This window comes from Dama dama, chromosome 9 (genome assembly GCF_033118175.1).
Source record: "Dama dama isolate Ldn47 chromosome 9, ASM3311817v1, whole genome shotgun sequence".
NCBI lineage: Eukaryota > Metazoa > Chordata > Mammalia > Artiodactyla > Cervidae > Dama > Dama dama.
Window position 1 is genome coordinate 29,921,394 of NC_083689.1, and position 22,858 is coordinate 29,944,251.

At 40.9% G+C, this 22,858-nt stretch overlaps 1 long non-coding RNA gene across 2 annotated transcripts; it reads left to right on the forward strand.

Moving 5' to 3' along the window:
* The first annotated feature begins 397 nt into the window (after positions 1-397).
* On the forward strand, positions 398-22,640 carry LOC133062199 (uncharacterized). 2 transcript variants are annotated; one of them, XR_009694119.1, is made up of 3 exons: positions 398-766; positions 1,931-2,080; positions 21,891-22,640. It is a non-coding gene; the product is annotated as an uncharacterized LOC133062199 (long non-coding RNA). The 2 variants fall into 2 exon arrangements; XR_009694120.1 differs by lacking the exon at positions 21,891-22,640 and adding an exon at positions 3,616-4,065.
* Positions 22,641-22,858: the final 218 nt, after the last annotated feature.

Here is a 22,858-nt window from a genome sequence, read left to right on the forward strand (position 1 = left end):
CACTCATTTTTAAATTTATGCCTCTATTTTCCATTTATCACATTCGCTCATTTTTCCTTTCAGGAAGAAGCCTATGAAATTGAGTTCCCCGAGAGGCAAAAAAAGTCGTTGTGTTTTTTTTAAGGTTTCTTGCTGACCAGACAGAAACGAAAGTTATAGCTGTAGTTTCTGCTGTGGACGCTAGAGGGCAGTGCAACCCTCTCGCCCCTCCGGCAGCCGAGCACATTTCCTCCCATCCCCCTCCCAGCTCCACTGGGGGAAGAGACACAATGGAGGGAAGCATGCGCAGATGCAGTAGGAACAGCGCGGGGCGGGGGGGGGGGGGGGGGGGGGGGGGCGGGGACTTGAAAAACACCAGTAGTTCAGCGATCGCGTATCTTGGTCCTGCTTCCTCCTCGCTCACACAGCATTAGCTGCTTTCCAAATGGACCCAACTCACTCTTCACAATCCCTTGGCCTCTTTCTACACCCCCTCCCTACGTCCAATTCTTCAGATTCTTCGAACGTGAGCTCATCTCAGCCTCACCCGTGTCTGCTCACACACACACCCACTCAGCACCTCCCTGAATGTTCTGAGAGACCTGCAGCTCTCTGTTCCTTTCCAGCCCAGTGCTGGCCCCAGGGCCTGTGACCCTGGCTGGGAGAGGTGACTGTACTCTTGTGAAGCCTTGGCTGTGACAGTGGGCGGACCGCGGGGCAGAGCCTGATTCCAGAGCCGAGGCTGCTCCAGGGACGCCCAGCCCCACGGGCGGGGAGGGTGTAACAGGTGAGTGGCCTACCCGGTGACTGCTGGCAGACAGTCAGGCAGCTGAACGCATCAGTGCCCGAGGTGCCCTCACAGGCCACAGAAGAAACAGGAGCAGCTGGTTTTTGTGGGCAGGGGCAGGCGCTGAACTGGAGCAGGGGGAAGGGAAGCCACAATAGCATTGTCTTACATGCACGGAGAGCTTTCTGCTTTTCAAACTCAGGCACAGAGACTCTGGTATACCTAGTACTTCCTGTGAGGAGGGCATGTGTTACAATCCCCTCCTTACAGGCGAGAAAACAGCTCATGTGAAGGTTAAGCTGCCTGTTCCAATCAGACAGACATCCATAACAGCTCGGCTACAATCCACGGCTAGGCTGAGCACTTTACCCAGAACATCACTGACCTATATAAAATCACACAGCAAGAGCACACTTATCATGTGGGACAGCATGCCCGACAGGGGTTAGCGACCTGAAGGTCAGTCTTCTCACCATTTCAAATACTTGAGGCCCCTGCACCAAGGTCCTTTAACATGTTCAGGTACTCCACTGGGGGGACAAGGGACATGATCACAGTCACGGCCCAGAAGAAAAGATGGTTAAATGAGAGGGCTTTACCACCCTCCCCTACGCAGGACCCGCTGGGCACCAAGCTCTCATGAGATGCTTGAAAGCTCGGGACGGTCTCATTCCCTTTCCCTCCTCCTTTTAGAATAGAAAGCTCTTATTGCCAGAATATTCTAACTACAAGAGCTCATGGTGAGGATACTGCAGCTATATCCACTAGAGATTTTTGTTTGCAGGAAGCTTTTTTTTTGGCAACTCAAAGATGGAACATTTTAATAGGCTTCTCCATCTCTCCCCCCGCCCCCCCCCCCCCCTATAATTTAAGGAAGAGAAAGTAAAGATTAAAAATGAAAGGTATCTTAGCGGTAACCTAGAGGTTGGAATGAGACATTGGTGTTTTAGTTTTGCTTTTAAATTGATTCTCCTTTTCTGAAGCATTTCTTTCAAAAAATGAGTGGGCGTGAAGGTGAGGTACTACATATTCTGTATCTTTATATCCATTTTACTAGATTTTGACACAACGTTTTGACTCCCTTTTGAATTTCTCTGTGATCTAAATCAAGTAACCTTGTTTCAGGTTCTACATTAGTAAAAATTAAATTGTAACTTCCATTAGTGGCATCAGTGATTCAACGGACTTGAGTCTGAGCAAACTCCAGAAGATGGTGAAGGACAGGGAAGCTTGGTATGCTGCAGTCCAGGGGGTCACAGAGAGTCGGACACGACTGAGCAACTGAACAACTTCCATCTACATTCCACATGTTATGTGAGTTGATGAAGCAACTACAGTAAAACCATATTTACAAAATGGCTAAAACTAGCATATGATGTCAATATTTAGGTATCTTTGGGACTTCCTGAAACTATATGTGAGGGTCTGTTCATTTTTCTTTTAATTAGGGATTAATTTCATTTTACTTAAATAACCTGAATGCAGAGAGCCAAAGTGAAAGTGAAAGTCACTCAGTTGTGTTTGATTCATTGCAACCCCATGGACTATACAATCCATGGAATTCTCTAGACCAGAATACTGGAGTGGGTAGTCTTTCCCTTCTCCAGGGGATCTTCCCAACCCAGGGAGCAAATCTTCTGCAGGTGGATTCTTTACCTGCTGTGTCACCAGGAAGCCCAAGAATACTGGCGTGGGTAGCCTATCCCTTTTCCAGCAGATCTTCCCAACCCAGGAATCGAACTGAGGTCTCCTGCATTGCAGGCAGATTCTTTACCAACTGAGCTGTCGGGGAAGCCCTGCAGCAGCCAAAGTACATGCTAAAGGTGATGTGAGTCACAAAGCTTGTTCCCAGGTCGGGATCACATTTCTTCTTTTCCCTGAAGAAATGTTTCATCTGAGAAGACATCCAAGTAATTGCTTGCTGAGCTCTTGAATATACATATTCTTATGAAGACTTATGCTTTCAGATGGCATACCCAGCACATAGTCTTACTTCTATTCTTTCACAAAGTCACAGGGCAATTATGGTAAAGAAATACAGCAGGAATAGTCATGACACCATCGTGACCAGGAGGAAGAATATCAGTGAGAAACTTATGTTGATACATTTATTGGCAATAAGAAAGAGGATGGGACCATATTGTTGGATCAATCAGAGTGAAGGAAGCTAAGACCCAGAATGCATTAGGAAGAAGTCTTCAGTAGAGGCGGGAGCCATTCTTTAGGGCAGAGTCATAAGGGACCATAAATGTATAAATGATGAGAAACAACAGCAGAAATAGGATGCAAAGCAGTCATCAGTATAATTAATTAAAGTGCTATTATGAAATTATCTGGTCCAGGTAGCCTCTCCCACCCCACTCCCATCCCCTTGCATCAAAGCAATTAGAGGCTGTGGAATCTGAGAAGCAGAACTGCTCCCTTCCTACTCCACACCCTCATACCCTAAAGGAAAATCATCCTGTCAGCATGTCCCGCCCACAGAGTTCAGAGACAGACCCCTGGGCTCTGATGGTCAGTAGGGATCCTTTTCAGAGAAAAGGACCCATGCAGCAGCAGGGAAACAGTAATCTGTAGTATTGATCTCTAATACTCAAAGAAATCCATGCCAAAATGGGAGATTTGAGTTGGATCCCAAGGGAACTTTTTGGGTTGATGAAACTATTCTCTATCCTGAGTATGGTGGTGGTAACATAAGTGTATGTAGGTATCAAAACCCATCAAACTGAACATCTCTAGAGAGTGTATTTTACTGTATATGAATTGTGCCCCAATAAACCTGGACTTAAAAAAGCACAAACCACAAAAGGAAAGATGCCTAAAGTTGTGACGTCTGACCTGGTCTGTAGGGATCCTGAGAGTTTGTCTCCTGGTGCAACAGCATGGAGGAGCGGCAATGGGAAAGCTGGCTCCATCTCCGCAAAGGCAGGAAGTGGGCCTGACTGATGCAGAAGCAAAAGTGGAAGTCCTGTGTACACCGAGTACTCACTGAACACCAAACATACCGAAATCCCGGATTTTATTCAATTCACAACGCGGTGAATTCACCGCCGCCTAGGGAAGCGTCCCTCACCACCTGGAGAGGACTGTTTGGGGGTGTCTTACAGCAGCTGGGACACCTAGATAGGTACTCAATAATGTGAACTAAAGGTCACAGAAACAAAAATAAAAGAGGCTTCTTATGAAAAAGGAACCATCGGAAAACAAGAAACCATTCCTGGAAATTTAAAATATGGTTGCTCAAACCTTTTACATGTAATAGAAGGGCTGAAAAATAAAATCAAGGAAATCTACTAAAATGTTGATCAGAAAAGAAAGAAATCAAAAGTTGAAGTCATAGAGGATCATTGTAAGAACTCATACACTCTGCTAGCCAAACTGCCAGAAAGAGAGAACTGAAAAAATGAGCAGGAGAAAATGACTAAAGAAACACTAGTTGATGAATAGATAAACAAAATGTGGTTTATAAATATAATATTATCCAGCCATAAAAAGAAATATTAATATATGCTACAACATGGATGAATCTTAAAAGCATTATGCTAAGTGAAAGAAACGAGGCACAAAAAGCCATATGATTCCATTTATATGAAATGCCTAGAATAGACAAAGCCATAGAGACAGAAAGTGGATTAGTGGTTGCCAGGGACCAAGAGGAGAGAGGAGTGGAGAATGACTGATAATGATTTTGAGGTTTCTTTTGGGGATGATGTAAATGTTCTGAAACTAGACAGTGGTTATGGTTGCCCAACTTTGTGAACACATAAAAAAAGTATTAATGGTATTTGCTCCTTGAACAAAACATTACATTTTACAGCATATGAATTAAATGTTAATTCCCAAGAAATAGTAGAAAAAATTCTCAGAACAAGACAACAAAAATACAAAACAACAACAACAACAAACATAAGACTTAAGACTGAGTATCAACCAGAGTAAATATGTATATGCTTATTTCCAAATCCATCCCTCTGGAATGGAACACCAAAGAAAAAGAAAAAGGGACCTAAATAAGAACCAATTTTTACAGGAAAATTAAAATTACATCAAACTTCTCATCTGCAAAACACTAGAAGACAGTGGAACCATGCCTTTTCATAGTTCTGCAGGAATATGTTACTGGCCAAATTAGAACAGGAAGTCAAACATTGATGAGAATAATATCTGCTAATAAAGTACTTTCCATTCAACCAATAGCATGATGAAGAAGTTGGTGTCTGTCATATAATGCAAACATTTTTGTTTCTACTCTCCACAAGAAAAAAGTAAGGTAATTAGCAACACAGGGTGAAAAAAAAAAAAAGTGTTAAAAAAAAAAACCAATGTTCGAATATGAACAAAAGTGTGGCATGATTTTGAAGAATCCGAGTGTGAAGAAAGAGAACCAACGTCTAAAACATGCTTCCTTGGATAATTTAGTGACATAGGATTCCATCCCTTTTTCTAGGGTTTAAACCACATCACTTGATGCTGCACTTAATATTTATATAGTAAACACATGAAAAGTGATGTTTATTGATACAAAGCTACAAATATAGCTGATAAAGGAAATGCAATAAATATGAGGAAGGAGTAGAATTTGATGATAAATTCCTCATCTTTCAGAGCGGGGAGCCAATAGATACTGTTTAAATAATATGCTTGGAATAGAAGAATAGGCAAATTATAGTCGTAATTATCAAGGACTAAAAACAGAAGCAATTAAAAGTGATTTCCTCCATGGGGGATACTAGGATCTGGGATAATAGATGTTCATTTGTTATTTAATGGCTTTACATACTGTTTGACATTTAGTTTTACTACATGCAAGTGTGACTCTCATGAACCAAAAAATAGTACAGAAAAATTCCCAGGCCTGCAAACTTAACTGACTGTAATTGCATGGAACACTTCCAGCAGCAATATACAGAAAACTTGACTAACAGTGACATAACTCATGACATTTATTTTATTCAAAGAGATTCAGGGGTAGTCAGGGTGGTTTGCTGGCTTGATGAGGTCAGGGAGAACCCAGACTCCTTCCATCTCTCTGATCAGCCACCCAGATCACTGTCTGTGGTCTTCCCGCATGATCCCAATGTGGCTGCTGAGCTCTGGACAGCAGTTTTCTCACCACCGTATCCCAAATCAGAAAGTAAGTTAGCAGAGACACAGAGGACTACCTCTCACGTGATGCTCCTTTAATTTCTTTTTCAGAAAGCACTGTCCTTTCTCTCCCCATCCCATGCAACCCCTACTTCTATTTCATTGGCCAGAATTACAACACATTTTCTCCCTAAACCACTCGTAGGCAAAGATGAGGTTCACCATAACTGGCTGAGGCCACACATATCCCATCACCTGGGGCTGAGCACATTGCTCCTTGAACAAAACCAGGGCTCTTTAACAAGGAAGAAGACACAACTGACTGTTGGATAAGCAATAGCAGGGTTAACCAGGTTGACTGACCAACTCACCAACTGTCCCTCATGAGGAGACAGCTACCGACCCAACTGTCAGAATCATCAAGCCTGGATTCTCTCATGACAAAAGTCTGTACAGTCCAGAGTCTTTAATCCTATGGAGATTTAATGCGTATTAATCTTTTGAGATAAAAACCCATTAGTCATGTGTTGGCATCTGCAAATTAACACTGGCTTCTGGGGAGAAACTCTTGAGAGAGAGGGGAAAAAAAAAAAATCACATCACTGCATTTTTCAAAGGTTCAACATCAAAAATTTATCAAGTGTAAAAACCCAGTCTGTTTGATACTGTTAAAATGATTAATTTTACAAATAGCTACTAGAAACAAGGCCCATCTGACAACCTGAAGAATTAGAAGAGGAGGCAAACATTTTCCTTTCTGAATCAAAATAAATTAGTCCCATCAATTCCATTTTTTCTCCCCTGTATCATTTTAGTGTTCCTCGCACATTTCTTAAGTCAAAGACTTTCCTGAGGATTCCATATATCAGAGGGTTATTGGTGTGCTTTTCGGAGACTCTATCACAGCTGATTTACTGAAATATCCTACAGACTTTCTGTGAAATGTATACAGTGAAATCCCACAGTGCCTCGTAATTCCCACCTTCTTTAGGTTAAAGACTTAATGCTTAGATGGGATCTGACATATGAGTTGCTCACCAGTGCACTGTGAGAGCAGGTCTGAATAATTAGCACCAGTAGCTCTTCTTTCCAGATATTAATACCTTATATCATAAATGTCAAGCGTAGCACAAAGATGCAACTGGAAAACCTCGGAAGAGAAGGGAGTCCATCAATCATGGAGGTTTCACTCTATTTTGCTTCCATTTTACGATTTGAAAATAAGCCCAGGGTGGTGAGATTTAAAGACCTGACCTCTTCTTATTTATTACATATTGCTGGGCCTTCCCTCTGCCTTCCCTGGAGCTGTGCCCTGGACGGAGGACAGAGAGGGAGGAGTCTGCTCAGCTGGGGAGGGATAATGGTGTCTTCCAGACGTGAGAGGGGACCGTGGAAAAACGAAACCTCCCTGAGCACTCAGGTGGTGGTGTGACCTCTACCCGGGACATGTGCTCTGGGGACATGGAGACTGGCTGGTGGCAGAACGCAGGCCCACATGAGGGAGGTGTTTCTGCCTGGCTTCACTGTCAATTCACTTGTCCCAAGACAGCAGCCACTCGGATTCTCTCCTGTCTCCACATGCAAACCATCACCAAGTCCTTGATTTCTCTTCTGTATAATTTTCAACTCTGCCTTTTTCTTTTCATCTGCACCGCCACTCTTGCCGGCTACCATCTCTCACCTCCATGACTGCAACAACCTCCTAGCAGGTCACTGGGTGCTCCCTCCTACCTCTGCACTCCTCAACATGGGAAGCTTCCAATAGGAAACTCTGATTAAGTCACCTCCTTGCTTAAGAACTTTTTGTAAATTGTCATCCCACAAAAATAACATCCAAGCTCTTTAAGTGACTTGTAAAACCCTTCCAGACCTACTCCAGTTCTCCCGCTGCAGTTTCATCTCTCATTATTTCCCCCACCCTTCCTGTCACAGTGTAAATAAACCTCCTCCCGTCCAATCAGTGTTTTATGTCATTTCACCTGCAGGCCTTTGTACATGCTGTTCCCTCCCCCTGGAGCCTTCTTCCCTCTCCCCACTGCTTGGTAAGCCAACTCCTGCTCATCCTGAATATTTCAGCTTTAATGTCACTTTCTCGTGGTAAAGTTTCCTGAATGTTAAAGTTTTGTATTCTCTAGGATACAGTTCTTATTTACTTAATTTCTTATTCAATAGTTTCCATAAGGAAATGAGTTATGTCTATCTTGTGCATCACAAAACTCCTAGAACCAAACAAAGAAGGGGTACAAAGAAGGACTTGGAAAAATATTTGAATGGATGAATGTAAGAATGAATGATAGTTAAATTCCCGTTCTATGAGGATATACGGTACAGCACAGGGCATATGGCCAATATTATAATAACTATAGATGGAGTATAATCTTTAAAAACCGTGAATCAGTATGTTGTACACTTGAAATTTATTTACTTATTGTAAAACTGTAGTTCAAGGGGGAAAAAAGCTTGCTCAAATATGGTGGACCTATGTAGGTCTCTTTGAATATACATATGTGAGGTTGGTCATGAGGACTCCAGAGAGGATATCATGTTTATTCTTCACTAACCTTCATGTTGTTAGGTTCAGCTCATCATTTCAGGTTTCTTTGGGATCCTGATTCTCTGTAAGCTATTCTCTAGCATACTGGCTATCACTCCAACTTAATGTTACCTGAAAACCGACATACCTTCTGTATCTTCATTAGGCAAGGACAGAGCCCAGTGACACCCATCAGACAGCTACCCACTGACTATACTAATTTAATCAGATTCAATCATACTACATTCCACCACCACCACCCCATCCTCAAGAATATCATGGGTAAGCTAGTCAAGAGTCTAGATGAAATCCAAATAAAGATTGCCATAATTTGCCAATTCCATGATTCTCAATTCCTTTGGACTACCACACTAACAGATAATATTCAGATAATATCCACTTGGGCATACGCAAGATTTTGTGAAATTCCCAGAAGCACAATTAAAACCCCACCTCTTTCTATGCCCTTAAAGAAATCACAGTGGCGAGCAGGTAGGTGACTTGAGGCATCTAATGACAGATCTAGCAGGATTCCCGGCTCTTCTAGAGCTGAAGCTCGGATCCGTGCCTGGCAGCTAGCCAGCAGAGTGGTCTGTGCCACCTTCAAGGCAGCTGTCCAACCTGTGTTTGAGCAGTCAGTCTTCTGTCCTCCAAAGAGAAGGCAACATTCCAGACCCTGTCCTCTGGCCCCGAGTCTGCACTCCTCTCAAAAGGTACTTCCTGTCTTCCTGACCTAGTCCCCAGCTGGGCTCCACACAAACCAGAATGAAAAGAGCTATGTGCTTAAACTGATTCCTCCTAAAATCAGTAGAGACTAAGTAATACAACAAGTAAGACAGAAAAATATGTGCTTTTTTCTGCTACAATACACGTAAGTTGCTGGCACTAGGTAAGGTCCCTGGGGCAGAATCCTCAAAGAAAACCAGAAGTTGAATTCCCCAAGAGAATGGGTGCATAGAGTTGGGATAACATAACATTTCATTTCTAATATATCAGGCTGTATAGACTAACATTCTACCTACACATGAGTAGTCATACCAGCAGCAAATAGCTGAGAAGAACGCAGAGAACAAGAGTGGAAGCACAGGGATTCCAGGCAGTGAGGGGAGGTAAATGCGAGACGAGAATGGGGAAGGGCCAGGGCCTGGTCATCTGATGGTGGGGACTTCTGATCCAATAAACTCAGAAACAAAAAGTTAACGAGAACTTTAAGCAACAGCCTGTAAAACAGGGGGATATGAGGGTGGGCCAGGTGTGGCAGACACTGCTAGGTACCCCCCTAAATCTACTCTCCACTAATTCCTTGTTAAAGAATTCTGAATTTTTTTTTTAAGCAGGATACATTTCTAACCAGGTAAAAGATTATTTTTTAGCTTTCCTTTCAGTTAGTTTAGGACATATTGTCAGTATGCTGAATGAAGAATGTTGTGTGCTAAGTTTAGAAAATCTTCTTGTATGGGAGGAGGTTTATTTCTTCTCTCACCTTCCTCCATCCACCTGCTTGGAATGGGGATATAATGGCAAGACCAAAGCAGCCCTCTTGGACTGTGAGGTGACCTTGAGAATGGAAGCAACAAATACAATACAGGCAAACAAGGGCAGTTTCCTGACCATTACTGCCACGCTAGTCCTAGACTGCCTTATCTCCAGGTTCCTTTCATGTGTGTGAGAGAGACAAGAGAGAAATTATCTTGTTTAAAACATTATTTTTCAGGACATTGTTACTTGCAGTCAAACCCCTAAATTATCACTGCTCCCTCTTCCAAATGTTCACCAACTATCTGAGTTCAGCCCCACTGTCTAGCCACCAGGGCTTATGACCAGGGAATCCAGACCAATTAGCCTAACTCTCTTACAAAGGGCCCCAAATAGAAGCTTAATCTTTTCTCCAAAATCTTAGTTCCCCTAACACATTTAGTTCTGTCATTTGAATTATATAGCTTTCTAACAATATGGTTTATAGCTTTCTAATAAACCCTGTTTTTTAAATGTTCTTTATAGCTTTCATTTAAAAAAAATATATTTATTAGGCTGACACTATCTTAGTTGTGGCATGCAGAGTCTTTGATCTTCGTTGCAGCATGTGGGATCTGGTTCTCTGACCAGGGATCAAACCAGAGCCCCCTACATCGGGACTGCTGGGAGTCTTAGTCACTGGACCATCAGCGAAGTCCCGAGTAAATCTTTATAGTTCCAATTTCTTTCTCCCTGGGATAACGAGATTTATAATTTCCCTATTCATAATGTAAGGGCAGTTCCACAAATCTCACTGATACCTTCCTCTGTTTCCCAGAACTCTAGAAGCCATTGTCAGGGCTCCTGAACTCAGATTACCATCCCATGTGAGATGAGACTAGAGATCAGTCTCTAAAGAAATTGTTGGAAAATCATCTGCTACCACCTTCAACAAAGTGAGATCAATTACTTGTGATCTTCAATGTCACCCAATACTTCTCTAGGCATCTGCCCTATTTTTGCATCAAAAGTTAAATTCTGCATCTTCAAATCAAGAAGCAAGGCCTCTTTACCCAAACAGAGTAAAGTAGGCTCATGGGCCACATCCAAGCTGCTCCAACTGTTAGGTGCAGAGCTAAGTCTCCCCCGGTGTGAACATCTATCCTTTCTGACTCATCTCAGGCTGTTGCTTTTCTATGAACTTGAGCAATGTTATCATTTCCTCAGGGGATTTCTGAACCTGAACAGATAAATTTCTGCTTCCAAAAAGAGAGTAATATTAGGATGAATGGAATATCTTTTGGGGGTTTCTAGATACTGAGAGTATCTCAGCTGTCCATATTTGAGCTTCATCTTTTTCTTTTATACACTTTAATTCAGAAGTTATGAGAAGTGTGTTCAAGCGAGGAAACATTGTGTTTGGAATTTAGATGTATAATTAAAATATTTTTCCCAGACTCCCTAGTTCTAACCTAACTGCAAGTAGCTTTTCCTTCAGCTCTTAGCAATTCTCATCTGATATACATTATGATCAGAAGCTCAGGCTCCCACGGGACTATTGTGACTGTTGGGAAGTAAACAACATTGGTCAGCTGGAAAAACTGACTCTAAAATAACAAGCAGGCACTGGTTGGCCATACATTCAATTCATTCAGTCTGACAAGCAATGACTATTTCTGGTCTGGTCATTGAACACTGTCATTTACTTTCTTCTGGTCTGGTCATTGAACGTTGTCATTTACTTTCAAGTCTTTGGGTCCTTGCCATGTGCTGGAAGACTCATCCTATAATCCATAGAGGCTTTGGATGAATTGATTTCTCCTAGTGAGTGAGTTTTCTGTTAGCACCTTTCTCATATAAAGCCACCTATGTCATCCAACAATTCCCTTTGTCATTTACTAAATAAAATATATTGAATATGGGTTCATGAGTTTGAAGAAGCTACAAAACCCAAGCTTCAAATAAATTTGAAGTACAAGTGAACACTGGAGTGGATTATTTTCTGGAACTGCTGAACAATGCTTGGTCCAAAGTGCTATGCCAGGCGCCAGCGGGGTCCCGCCTTCTGCCATGGACATTAACACCTAGATAGGGGAACACCAGGGCACCCATTCTTAACATCACTGTTTAATGAGTCAATAGAGCATGTGTGGGCTCTGTAGCATGCTGCCCTCCTATGGAAAGAATATGTCCAATCTTTATCAATAGGGCACTTTTCATGATATGTACTTACAATATACTGCCAATTTGTGATTAGAATCCCATTGCAGGGGACATTTTGGAAATACACATCTGATTTCACTGTAAACCTGTAATTTTTACTCTATATAACATCTGGAGAATATCTGGTATCACATGTACTGCAACATCTAATGAAGTCTTTTTAAGTAAATTGTGGTTAATTCATAGAAATACTGATGTTGCATTTTCATTTTCATTTTGAATATTAGAAAAGTCCTCCTGCTTGGTTCCTTCTCCAAAAAACCAAGTTTGAAAGAAATTCAGTAACAAAAAAACAAGAAACCTGATTTTAAAATGGGACAAAGACCTTTATAGATGCCTCACCAAAGAAGATATACTGATGACAAATAAGCATATGGAAAAAATGCTTCACATTTTATGTCATTTAAATTAAATGAAAATTAAACAGCAAATTTAAACAAATAACAATAATGAGATACCACTACACAGTTATTAGAACAACCAAACTCCAGAACACTGACACCACCAAATGCTGCTGAGACTGTAGAACAAGAGCCTCACTTATTGCCGGTGAGAATACAAAATGGAAGACAGTTTGGTCATTTCTTAGAAAATTAATATATTATTACCATATCATATAGCAGTCATGCTCTTTGTTATTTACACAAAGGAGCTGAAAATTTATGTCCACATAAAAACCTGCACAAGAATGTTGACAGCAGCTTTATTCATAGTTGCCAAAACTTGGAAGTAACATGATGACCTTCAGTAGATGAAGAATAAATAAACTGTGATACAACCAGATAATGCACTGCCAGCATTAAAAAAAAAAAAAAAACACAGTGAGCTATCAAACCATGAAAAGACATGGAAGAAACTTAAATGCATATTACTAACTCAAAGAAGTCAGTTTGAAAAGCCTTTCCAGATTCCAACTGCATGTCATTCTGGAAAAGGCAAAACTATTCAGACAGTAAAAAAATTGGTGGTTGCTAGGAGTTAGAGAAGGAGAGTCATCTTCTTCAGACAGAGCACAGAGGATTTTCAGGGCAGTGAAACAACTCTGTCTGATACTATAATAGTGGATATACGTCACTGTACATTTTCTAAATCCATAGAACGTACAACACCAAGAGCGAACCCTAATGTGAACTATGGACGTTGGGTGTTCATCAGCGTAGGTTCATCAGTTTAACAAATGTACGTCTTGGCTGGGGATGTTGATAATGGGGGAGGTTATGTGTGCAGGGGTAAGGAAATCTCTACCTTCCTCTTTCAATTTTGCTGTCAACTTAAACTTCTCTTTAAAAAATTAAGACTTGGGACTTCTCTGGTGCTCTCAGAGAATGCTAAGACTCCATGTTCCTAATGCAGGGCATCTGAATTTAATCCCTGTTCAGGGAGCTAGATCCCCCACGCTGCAACTAAGGGTTCACGTGCCACAACTGAAGATACCACAGGCCGAAAGGAAGATCAGAGATCCCACTTGCCATAACCAAGACCCGGTGCAGCCAAATAAATAACTATGTTTAAAAAGTAAAACAAAAAATTAAAACTTAAAAAAACAGAAACTCACCATAAAACAGAAAAAAAACAACAGCTGAAAGATGGTTGGAATAGATTGATCTGAAAGAGAGGGAAAAGAGGCAAGTAAAGATTGTCTGAAAAATCTAGTTCCTCCAATCTGCCTCTGCCTCCACTGGCAGGCATCCATGTGGTAAAATCCTGCGGGTGTTCAGTATTCACTTTGTCTTTTCACACGCAGAGTCTGCACACTCCCAGGCCACAAGATGAGTGATTAGGCTGCTGTCAAGTGGAGAGATGCCGCCAAGCCTTACAAATGAGTTTGCAGTTAATGCTGGTGCCGGTTACTTTCCAGATGCTTTCAAGTAGATGAAGGACACTCCTTGAATGATGAGCTTTTAACCTTGCAGCTGGTCATTTATTTTCTGCCACGGTCTCAACTTCCAGGTGTTTGTTCATAGTAGGGAGTAATGGTCCCTTGTTTACTCATCTCCAAACTGTGCCGTGTATTGTCAGCTTGTTATTGGGTGTGATCCTGCCTCTGAGCGCTAAACATTAGTGGATAATCTCTCTTGATTCTTCTTTCTTTGCTGTGTTAGAGAAGACTACAGAATGTTTAAAATTCTAGCATTTACTGAGGGAAACAACTCTTGTAGCATGTGTTTTGAGAGAGCAAACTTGGGACCAGGGAGTTCCAAAACACAGAGCAAACCATCCAACAAAATGCACTTTCTAAAGTAACGTAAGGAATGATGAAACCCCAGGTAAAAACTACTCCTTAGAAATGTTTTATGTCAGCCAATTGAGCCCCAAGGACCACACACTCCTACTTTACAGTTTAGCATTTTATTTGTTGCATTTATAATTTGCTTAATCTCTATCCCTTCATGACTCCCCTCATTGTGAACTTTAACAATATCAGAGGTTTTAGCAAAATTCCCAGTGATGTGTACTTTCAGGATCAGGCAAAATCTCTTTTTATATATGAGATTCTGAATAATTGTTTCATTCCCACAATGAGAGAAAAGCATGATTGCTAAGCCTACAGTGGTGTATAATATGGTAAATCAGCTTAATGATGTGTGAATAAAACTGTATGAAGGAAAAAAAGGGTTTGTTTTTGTGGATTCAAAAGGGAAGAGAAATAAGAAAACAATTCTGGATGCTTCAGGGAGACTGAAAAATCTATACCACGGAGTTCTAGGATTTTTTTCCTTCAAAGCCTTTAAGCAACACGAGAGAACTGAAGTATCTTGGGCAAAAGGCAAGCTCATGAATAACCCACTGGGAGTGAGAGCTCTGCTTGGTTTTACATTTACATCCAGAAGTTAACATTTTAAAAGCCACCGAAGAACTAACCTTGGTTTGAAGGAGTAGGCTTGGGGGTTGGAGGAAGAGCACTCTTTTTTCCTAAAATCCCAGTGTTCACTGCAGTTGTCATAACAACTGTTTTTAAATAAAATATGTATTATTCACCAAATATTGGCATCCATAACATCATGCCACATAAAAGATTATTATCTATTCTTATCACCATAAAACTGGGATGCATGGTAAGGAAGAAGGAAGGCAGAATTCTGTATCATGGCAGAGAATTCTCAGGTGAGGGGGGAAGATTGACAAGAATGCCCACAGTCCCAGTTTGCTCCTCTGATGCTCCATTCTCCCAAGTCATCTCCCACCTGGGCCAGAAAGTGGATGGGGGCTAGCATGGAGATGCGTGCATGCTCAGTCAAGCCCGACTCTGTGCGACCCCATGGACTGTAGCTCGCCAGGCTCCTCTGTCCATAGAATTCTCCAGGCAAGAACACAGGAGTGGGTTGCCATTTCCTCCTCCAGGGGATCATCCCAGCCCAGGGATCAAACCCACATCTCCTGTGTTACAGGCATATTTTTTACCCACTGAGCCATTGGGGAAACCCAGAATGGAGAGGCTGTAGCCACTAAAAGAATGGGTCAAGATGCTACACGCTAATTGTGAAGCCTCAGTGGCTTCGATTAAGAGATTTGATCTCAGGGAAACCTGTACCTTGGGACCACTAAGTTCCAAAAATCTTCTCTCAAACAGGCTATTTTATAAAGCTTTGGGTTCCTAAAAATTATAATCCTTGCACCTGGAAAGTATTTCAACAACATGAAAGATTGTATAGTAAATCCTGAGCCCCTTTCTCACCCCAGATTCCCTCCAAAGTTAAGCCTGATACTAGGTTTTATGCCTATGCAAACATATATTTTTATTTTTTCCTTATTTTCATTCAAATATTTAAAATAACACAAACACTACTCTGAACCTGGCACTATTCAATTAACATGTCTTGGAGAACAGTCCGTATCAGTCCATATCAGTATATCAAGAGAACTACTTTATTCTTTTTCGTGACTGCACAGCTTCATTCCTATCAGTTGTTACTAAGATTGTTTCAAGGGTTTTTACCCCTGTAAATAGTGCTGCCACAAATATCTTTGTCTTTATTGCCCTAGACTTCTAATGGGTCCCCCGCCTTCCAAATTAATCTTCTTTGACTTTCCAACCCCCTGCATTTCTGCCTGAATAATCTATCTCTGTGGCAAGATTGATTTTGTCACTTTTCTGCTTTTAACCCATCAAGTTTTCCCATCACCCACAGAAAATATCCAAATTCTTCTCTAGAAGAATTCTCTTCTCCCACTGCTTTTTCAGTCTCATCTATTACCATTCCCCACCCAACAAGATGCTCATGCTAAAACAACAGCTCTTAAAATGTACCTGGTTGCCCATGCTCCCATGCCCTTGGCATCATTTACCTTTATTTCTTCTACGAGTAGTTGGATGTGCCAGGGGTAATGTTGGAATCGACCTTTAGTTCTGAGCATGGACCCTCCTGGGAAGCCATATTTAACTGCTTTTGCCACAGGTTTCCACCAGCTTGTTCCAGAGACATCCCTAGACTTTAGGAATTAGCACACCTGCAGTTCTTTGTATGTGGTGGTAATTGACCTGCTGCTAAACTAACATTTGCTTCCTGACACCTTACCTGAACCTCATCCTGTCTTGTTATGGCCTCTTCAACCCATGAGATACCAGAAACAAACCCCCTCTCATGGAAAGGAGTATTTGGATATAAATTCTACCCCAAAGTCAACTCCGGTTCCTACTGTACTGCCCTGCTCTGATCAAAGACCCAGACTCATTCCCTGGTTCTTAGAAGTAAGCCTTCTGGCCCACTTTCAGACTGACCATATCTGGCACTTCTAGTCTTAGCAATTTACTTTCCTCCAAATTCCCTCCCTGGCATTATTTTACCCAACTTAAACATTATATTTCCACAATTCTAAAGTGGAAACATTCTGCCCCACTGGTGAAATGAAACTTTTCATACTAAAAAGATACTGGCACAGGAAAAATACATTTGTTCAATCAGAGAATGTTCTGACAAATTCAAATGATAGAAATATGCTAATAGTTGGGTGTCTTCTTGTTCCATTTTCAAAACCTAACATGATTGTGTGCCACAAACAATTGAACAGAGAATCATATATTTTAAAATGTGATTGTGGCTAACTGGTATACCAGATATGCACTGTGTTCAAGGGTACAGCTGACATTGATACAATATGCCAAGCATATACAGCAAGATCTTTAATCAATGCCATTTAAAATAAATATTGAATCTGATTCTTCCCTTCCCTCTATAAACACTCATTGGGAAAGAAGGGGTAAGTTTCTCTTTAGAGCTGGGTCATTCTTACGGGCAAATGAATGGACAGATTATGTGTCATGATAAAAAATAATGGGTGAACTCTGTTTTATAATGTCCCCCAGGGGACCAGTTGTTAGATTTATTTCCTTGCACTAAGGCACTGTCTACAGAAGAGCAGTATTAAAATACAAACATCTCTCTTGGCAGGGTAGCAGTATGTTAATGAAAAGAGAAAAATCACTATACATTTGTATTTAGCAATTGCTACTGTGCTTAAGAATATTTTAAAGTAGATGTTTAGGGGAAAAAATAGGACATAACCCCTTTAAGAAATAGATTGTTGTAGAAAAGAATATTAACCAGAAACTGCTATATGAAGAATAAGGTTATATAAATGAGTGTTTTAACATCATCTCATTTTTATAAATGAGAAAATATGAAATGCCAGGCTATCCTTCCTCCCTCTAAAAATGAAAACAGCCTCCACAATTATCTGAGTGCTGTAATATGATTTTTTAATCTTTTTCTTCTTTTTTTAAACATTTTTATGAGCATACATTTCTATAATAAAATATCCATAAGAGTTATAATTATATGTATATATTCATGTACTTTTCTGTATGTGTCTTTTTGGGAATCAGGTTTTTCCATTTCTAGGTGTTTCTAGACTTAACTAAAGCACACTCTCAGTGGAGATGAGCATTTAATGTGAAGAATGAATAAATGGGATTTGAGAAGGAGAAGGATACATTGTACAGATACTTTTTCTCATGATGGCTAAACCATATGGCCTAAGGGAATTTTTCTTTCCTCAGAGGCAAATGAGATTCAGGACAGGTAGAGTGAGCAGAAAAGGCCCTGGGAATGCTGAGGATATAGCGACATCTTGCCTTCTTCCGGAGGCATTCCATGAAGGTAATAAAACTGAAAAGAACTTGCCTTAATGGGCTCAACATCTGAGCAGAAACTTCCTAAGTCATGGAAGTGGCTACACAACTTTCTGAACAATAGAAATATACTGGTGGGGGCGGGGGTGCGGGGGGAGTTCTCCCCATGAAGCAAAAGGAGAAAACATACAATTAGATTAAGTAGTAATCATTTCAAGTTGATGCTTATGTGATGAACTTAAACTACATTTGGAAAAGGTAATGGCTACACACTCCAGTATTCTTGCCTGGAGAATTCCATGGACAGAAGAGCCTGGTGGGCTACAGTCCATGGGGTCAGAAAGAGTCAGACATGACTGAGTGACTAACATTTTCACTTTAGACTACATTACACCTATAGTAAACTGCATATAAACTTTATTTGCATTAAGGAAATCAATATTTACTTTTTAAAATAAATCATCGTTTTGAAGAGGGAAAAGTACATTTCTTTGACCATAGACCTTTCTTAATATACAAGGCTATCCAAGCTATCCAGCCCCTCTTTGCTCCCTGGACCCCCCTCCATGTCACCCTTCTCCATAAAATCAATAGAAAAAAAAAAAAATACATATATATATATATATATATATATATATATATATACATATATATATTCCACAGCTGTGCTTCCCCAGTAAGGCTATGCTGGTTTTACTTGCATTGGTTTCTACTGAATGATCTACTAACCAAATCAAAGTGCAAGCTTTTAAAGCCTTTCATTTCTCAACTCTGAGTGGAGCAGTACATCAATTAATAAAAGGAGAGCTTTTTTTTTTAACTGCATGGTGCTTTTTAGTTTATCAAATGCTTTTATATTTTTTCATTTCACCTTCAAACCCACTCAATTTAAATAGCTATTTTAAGTGTCCATCTCTAGTTTTTCCCTGCTCAAAAGCTATTCCTCCCATTGCTTACGATAGTAAAGTTCTATTTCCCTTTGACGAGGCACACCCCTCCCACCGCATGTGACTCAGGTCAGATGACCTCATCCCATCCCCTAACCCAAGTGTGGACTTAGCAAACAGTGTGTCCCACCTCCCTGGCCACAGTGGTTGGTTCAGAGACAGACATATGACTTAAATCAGCCCAACAGACTAAATTCTGGGATCTTCCTGAAATTGATAAACCAAGAAGCTCTAAACTGAAAGCTTGTGGGAATCATTATATGTGAAAGGCTGCCCAGAATCATGCTGACACAGAGAAAAGCAGAATTAAGAGATGGAGAGGCAACATGTCCTGATGAAGCTGTTTATACCTGAATCAGCCACACCTGAAGCCAGAGATACCCTCAGACCTTACAGTTACACAATCGGGTAAGCCAGGAAGCACCTACTTCTTCATCTAGCTCAAGTCACATTTGTGCCACTTTAAAAAAATCAAGAGTCCTAACTGATATACATCTCTGCTCCTCAGAGCAGAACTCTGGGAACACTAGAACCCATCCATCATGCAGCCCTGTTCCAGGACATCTGAAGGCTATCTGAACTACCCCTTTGTGCTTAAAAGAAAGTGAGTGTTCTAGGAAGAGGTGGCTAGTAAGTCATGATTCATGAAGGACGAGCTATTACAATATTGGCATCTCTTAACAGAGATCCACACACTGAAGCCTTAAGTATTAGCAGGCAAGTCCCTAAGGGGATCAAGTTCTGACTGAGAAACACCCATGGGCTTTAGAATATAGACAGCTTCCGGTGACCAGTTCTGAGATCTTTGCCTAATTTCTTTTTTTTTTTTTAATTATTTATTTATTTGGCTGCACCAGGCCTTAGTTGCAGTATGTGGAATCTAGTTCCCTGACCAGGGATAGAACCCAGGCCCACTGCATTGGAAGAACCAAGCCTTAGCCACTGGACCACCAGGGAAGTCCCTGCCTAATTTCTTAATCTTCTGAACCTAAGTTGCCTTATAAGCAGTAAGGGTAATAGTATTCTCTTCACACAGTTTTTTGGAGAAGGAAATGGCAACCCACTCCAGTATTCTTACCTGGAGAATCCAGGTAAGGGGAGCCTGGTGGGTTGCCATCTGTGGGGTCGCACGGAGTCGGACACGACTGAAGTGACTTAGCAGCAGCAGCAGCAGCATGATATTGTAAGTAAAAAATACTTAGCACGCTGCTGGACACAAAATAGATTCTCAGTAGAGAGTGGTTTTTATTAATCACTTGAGATGCTTTTAATAGTATGAAAGAAGTGGATATCCACAGTAGCATAGTCTGAGAGGATGCCCTGAACAACTAGAGAAAACATAAAGCAACCAAGGAAGTCAGGAGCGGAATGGCCTGCAGGTCACAGAAGGAAAGTAAACAAGTGCTACTAACAAATGTATTAAAGTCCACCATGTTTCCTGGGCCAGTACTGCCAAAGAATATTACTTTGGATTTGGGGACCAGCCTGGGTAACCAGTCATCTATTTGACCTGGACCAACATGTTTTTTGGAACCCAAGACTTTCAGTGCTAAACCTAGGAAAGTCCTAGGCAGCCTGGTAGGAACAGGTCCCCTCACCAGCCATCACGCTGCCAAATTCCTGAGAAGGGAAAGCTCCAGAGCCAGGAAAGAGGATTATTAGGAAGGATATCGGAATGCTCCCTCCTTACCAGAGAAGACCAATGGTTACACCCTACCGCACTTCAGGAGAACCAGTGCCCAAAGTACCAGGAGGGAATTTTAGAGAGAATAAAGCTAACAATCAGTTCCCTTATTCAATTTAATCTTTAAATAATTGGCAAAAAAAAATTTACATCACTTTTAACAGCATCATATTTCAATTATCAAGTGCTGAATTAAAAATGGAATGCAAACACTAAACCTTAACACACTGCTAAAAATGAACATGTCTAAAATATTAATAGCAACTCTGAATGATTTATAATGCCCTCTTGGGCATATTTTATGATTTATTGATTGTCACTTTACCTGCTCCATGGGTGACAGAGTTACCTCACTGTGTGTGCTCTGGTGGGTTTCTAGGCTACTTATTCAGAAAACTATACATTCAAACCTTTGCTGCATGTACATCGAACTGTAGGTAAAGTAAAAAAAAGAAAAGTAAAAATGTTAATTTTTTCCATAAATTAGAGAATTGTGGGGGCTAGATAGATTTTAAAATTGGTTATTTCTCCTGTATGTGAGACAGAAAAAGAGACACAGATGTATAGAACAGTCTTTTGGGCTCTGTGGGAGAAGGCAAGGGTGGGATATTTGAGAGAATAGCATTGAAACATGTATATTATCATATATGAAACAGATCGCCAGCCCAGGTTCGAAGCATGAGACAGGGTGCTCAGGGCTGGTGCACTGGGATGTCCCAGAGGGATGGGATGGGTAGGGAGGTGGGAGGGGGGTTCACGATGGGGAACAGATGTACACCTATAGTTGATTCATGTCAATGTATGGCAAAACCACTAAAAAACAAACAAACAAACAAACAAACAAAAATAAATAAATATTAGCTGAGCACCTATTAAGTACCTTACAGGTTCTGTTCCAGGCACTTGAATATGATTATACACGATAAAGAAATGATCCTGCATTGAAGATACAGGCAGTCTGGTTGGGGAAACCAGTCTGTCAAGCAAACATCTAACACATCTTCCACCAAGTTCTGGGTGCAAGTTCTATATGGAGTTTGACTGGGTGTCAGCTGCTCAGAGGAGGCAATAAAAAATAAATAAATAAAATAAAACTGGTTATTTCTTGTTTTCTCAACTCCATGCAGGACCATACTGGAGCTACCTTCAAGGATGTCAATTTCACAAAATCTCCCAGGTTAACTTACAATGTCAGTCCTTGTTGACAAGAAATTCAACTTTAGATATAACCTATAACCCTGATGCTGGGAAAGATTGAATGCAGGAGGAGGAGGAGAGGACGACAGAGGATGAAGAGGTTGGATGGCATCACCAACTCAATGGGCATGAGTTTGAGCAAGCTCTGGAAGACGATGAAGGACAGGGAAGCCTGGCATGCTGCAATCCACCGGGTTGCAAAGAGTTGGACACAACTGAACAACTAAACAACAATTACCCTTTCTGCACTAAGCAGAGCTCATTTTCTAGAGAATATCTCATAATTTCTTTGGTAGTTCACTTTCCTTCTTCAACTGAATAATGCATTTTTCAAAACTTTCTGCCTATCCCCATGTGTCATTGCCCAACTTTAATTTGCTTTTATTTTATGGTTTGCTTCTAATCTAGAGGTTTTCTAAGACTCAGGCTATTGCACCCAAAATGTGCTTTAATCTAAACTGGACTTGCCTTTTACTTTTTTCCCAATATTGTTTCCATCTCTCGGTCATTTCTCCTTCTCCAGAGATGCCAAGATTTCAGTCCATCCTCTGGACAGTTAGAGATTCATTTCATCACCTCTCCACTAACAGCCACACACAACTAAACAGCAGTGACATAAGACTATTCTTTTGGCGAGCAGTTTATGCTCAAAAATTGCCATTTCCTCCTCTACCTGCTCCCTCTTACAAAACTTCAAACCCTCCAGTATAGGAGTACATGGATATTGGGGAATTAGGAAAGGGTTTCTGAGAACCCATCCAATTAAATCATGTTGACAACTCTTCATCTGAAATTAGAACCATGACACAGGATTCTGTGTAGTATTAATAAATAGTCCAAAAAAAAAAAAAAAAACCACCAAAACCTGAACCACAAACAAAAACCAAACCAAAAAAAC